The sequence below is a fragment of the Mus caroli genome, chromosome 3 (assembly GCF_900094665.2).
Source record: "Mus caroli chromosome 3, CAROLI_EIJ_v1.1, whole genome shotgun sequence".
In the NCBI taxonomy this organism is placed as follows: Eukaryota; Metazoa; Chordata; class Mammalia; order Rodentia; family Muridae; genus Mus; species Mus caroli.
Window position 1 is genome coordinate 37865107 of NC_034572.1, and position 4580 is coordinate 37869686.

Sequence of the window (4580 nt, forward strand, 5' to 3'; positions counted from 1 at the left end):
ATTTTCTTTGCCAGTTTTTAAAATGTTCTCAACAAACTAAAGCAGAACAGTGTTGCACAGAGCATACCCAACCTAGAGAAAAGGACATGCTTTCAGTTGTAAACATATTCAAGGAAGCTGAGTGCAAAGCATAGTTTTTAAAGTTTAGTTTGTATGGTGACATGAAGCAATTGATGCAAGTTCAGTAAATAGGAGAAATATTAGTTATAGTTACTGGATAATAACAAGGTAGACAAAATTTTCCATGTGGTGGCTTAGCCTTGCATTCCTTATTTAAAACACATGTTACTCAAAGGTGTGTACCACCAATTATATTTTCTAACAACTACTCAAGGGGTCTTCAGTTACTCCTAGTTCTGATTATAATGATGAAGAGGAAGACAATGAGAAAGATGATATTGATGATTTCAAAGAAAGGAAGTTGGAGGTTGATATTTACCAATATTATACTGTATGAAATAAATTATTTGTCAATATTCATGGTTAAAATTATTTAGAGAGCAAAAGTAGAAATAACTGTAAAATGCAGAAATTGGTCAGGGGAAACATGAGCTGTATCTCTTGAGATGTGTTAGATTATAACTTTACTGTTCTTTAAACTAGAAGATACTGCTATAGCATAACTTGATACCTTTTAGATTCCCGTGTCATTCTTGTATATGGCAAATTTCTAGTTTTTGCTTGGAAAAATGACTAGCAATAGATTATCACATATAAGGAATGCATTAATTACATCGGTAACACTCCACTGACTTGAAAGATGAGCATCTCTTTGTTTAGTTTATAGACTGTCAAGGAACACCTTTCACAGTTTTATTGATTTGTCTAACTTATCTAATTATCTTCTCCTTGTAGAAATGGAGATCATTTAGAAATTCTTATACAAATGCAATTAAACTACAAATGTAGAATGAACCTTATAAGACAACTTGGATACAAAAGAATTGTCTCCTCAGGTAAGGATTCTGGCCCTTCTGGCTGTCCTAGATCTAATAACTTGCCTTTTTGCCTTTATTTGTGTCTATAATATGATTATAAGTACACAAACAAGAAAATAAATTTGCTTTAGTGATAAAACCCACAGGCTTTCATGTCATCATTTTAGTGATTTATTTTTTTAATAGTAAGGTATGGATTAATAAAAATGTCTAGTTACAAAAAATATAATTGTATCCATAGTTGTAGGCTCCAAGCTGAATTCTGAAGAATGAAAACTTTACATAAGATCCAGTGGCTAAATAGATAACTGAGCCATTCACCCATTGTTCTTGTAAAGAATCTGGGTTCAGATACCTGTACCCATACAGCAACTCACAATCCCCCATAACTTCAAGTTTAGGGAATCCAACATAATCTTCTATATTATGTGGACAGTAGACACATATCACACACACACACACACACACACACACACACACACACACACACACACTCCTATGCAGGATCTTTGTGAGAATTCTAATGCTGAAAAGAGACCCAATGACGATGATAATTCTTATAAAGGGAAAGTATTCTATTAAAACTAGCTTATAATTTCAGAAGTTTAGTTTATTATTATCAAAGCAAGAAACACGATGGTAGGCAGTTAGACATGGGACTGGAGAAGGAGCTGAGAGTTCCACATCTGAATCATCAAGCAGCAGGAAGGGAGAAATAGCGGAACTGACTTGGTCTTTTGCAAACCCCTAGGCCCACCTCCATTTCCCCTAACAGGGTCATACCTACTCCAAAAAAAGCCATACTCTAATCTCTTTCAAGTAGAGCCACTCTCTGATGACCAAACATTCAAATATATAATACTTATTGTGGGCATTCTTATTCAAACTACCACAGCACTCAAAGCAACCATGCACATACACTTTAAGGTCCAATGTTTAAAACATTAACTTTTTTTATGTTGTAATTCATATATTAGCAAACCTCTGAAATTGCTATCCCAGGAGAGTGGGAACACTTGATGCCAAGGGTCTCATCTTGGGTTCTTCCTTCTACATCTTGAGATATCAAGAGATACACATGTGAGAGAGGACACAGAGATTAGAATCTCTGTTTTTTGATTTATGTATTTCTATCAATGGTAGGTTCAATCTTATATAGAGATCTCTTTCTCATGTGAAACTCACACAGTTACTGCTTTCAAACACTCTCCTATTTATGTAACTTGTTCTTTATGCCTTTTTTCATTTCAGTCAGTTGCTGAGCCATATCATATGCCTGTATGGGACACTTGTCATTGTGGAAATTAAAAAAAAAAAAAGTACTTCCTTTGATCAGTGACAACCCCGTGCAATGTCTTGGCATCATTGCTGTGGGTACCTCATGTGTGTTAGTATCATACAAACACAGTCACTGTTGTGCCCATAAAAAGGGATGACTAAGAACAAGGAGATGAGAATCACGTGGGAGCCTTATGATGACTAGTATATTGAGTTATATACAGGTTGAATATAGTTAGAATGTTGTATAGTTTGACCTTTCCATAATGGCCAAGGAAGAACACTGACTTCCTTCATGCATATGAGTGCCTTGAAAAATACAACTCTCATTGTCCTGTGAGGTGGAAAAACATGAAGCATAGTCCATGACCAGCTTCTGTTGCTGAACTCCCAGAACTCTCACACTGAAGAGAAACTGTGGCGATCACAATGCATTATATCATATTTTCTACACTGACTGAACATAAAAAAAATAATGAGACAAAAATATTATGGATGGCTTCAACAAAAATATAATAATTTATATTGACAGCTTATCAAAGTATTTGCTCTGCCTTAGATTGTAATTTCCTCTTTATGGTTTCTTTGTCTGTAAAAATATTATTTATGCCTATATTATTGGATGATCTCTACAATTTTTACAATTTTTAGCTAATACATTAAAATTCTTGTTTCTCATACTACATTTCTGTAGTTATGAATTCAGTGCTATAGAAGATACTATTACCCTGCAGCTAAATCTTGAAGTGAAATCATGGAGGCTCTCTTTCTGATTCTTAAATATAACATGAAACCGAATACTCTTAGGCTGGATGATAATGAACTAAAATTACTGAGAAATTTTTAGTGAAGATTTAGGTAGGTGACCAATGAAACATTTGTGTGAACAATTATTGTTATTCTATTAAAATGCAGTTGAAATGATAAAAAATAAAGCCACAAACAAAAAACAAACAAGCAGCAACAACTACAACAACAACATAAACCCTATTAAATCCAATTAGGTAATTATAGAGCCAATGCATGTCACTGTGCACTCTGGAAAGTACCATCCAGTGAGACTGAACTAATTTTATGAGACAGTCTTTTACAATTTTCCAGTCAAATGACAGATACAAACATAATTATTTTATTCTTTCCAAACAAAACTGTTATTTAGAGAAATATTAATAAATGAGCTGTTTTGAATCTTCTGGCAAATCTTACTATAAGGAATAATGAATACAATGTATAGATTTGGAGGAATCAGCATCAGTTATATTTATTATAGTGCTTCATTTCCCCACAGGTCCTTATTAATTGTTTTAGAATAGCAGATGGGATACACTAAAGGCCAGTGTCTTATCCATTGACATATGAGATATTATATAAATGAACAATATTATTAGCATCTTAAATTGTGAGAATACTTAGCATAATGGGTCTTTTAATTTTAGTCATTTATGGTATTACAAGTATGTGTGTTTGCCTGAGTGTGTGTGTGTGTGTGTGTGTGTGTGTGTGTGTTTGTGTGTATGTATGTAGATAATAGGTGTAGCTATCAGTAAACAAGAACTCATGAAATATGCTAGAATGGCTTGATATCAAGCTCCAATCCCTTGGTATCTTCATTGCCAGAACCCTGCAATTATAAGAATAATCTTTGGGAATTGAACTCAGGTGTTTGTGCTTGCAAGCCTTACTTTATTCATAAACACACTACCCCAGAAACAAAATAGCTTTCTGTTTGGTTGTGATTCATTAGTCTGATGATGCAGATTTCATACCATGTATAAAAGACATGACTGGTTATTAGAATATAAGAGGACTAATTGACTCTTCTTTATACTGAAAAAAATTAAAAGCAAAATAAAATGTAATGTCTAAATAAAATTTTGAATTCTTTGCTTACTAACTTTAAAATAAATAACAAATTAAAATCCCAAATATATGTTTAGAAATCCATATTTTAATATGATTTCTAATGATTTATTGAATTAACTGTATGTAGTATTTGGAATATAAACAGATTTTACTTGGCATATTAAAAACAACAAAGAAAAATGATTCCATAATGTATAAAATCATTCGTTTACTTTCATTTCCTTCCATAAATATCAGGTATATATGCATGTGCCAGAGAGAGTTGTACATTGTTTAGAGATCTAATTTCAGGTTTTTGTAAGCACTCATAAGTGCTGAGAACTGTACCTTTGTGGTGTAGAAGACCGAAATCACTTTTGAAATGTCAACGATCTCTTCAGACTCTCAGATGTTTTCATAATAAAAAATCTTGTGAGTCTTGATTATTCAGATGATCAATAAAGACAGAAATCATGCTCTCTGCACAGTGAGCATCAATAATGAATACCTGAGATCAGAATA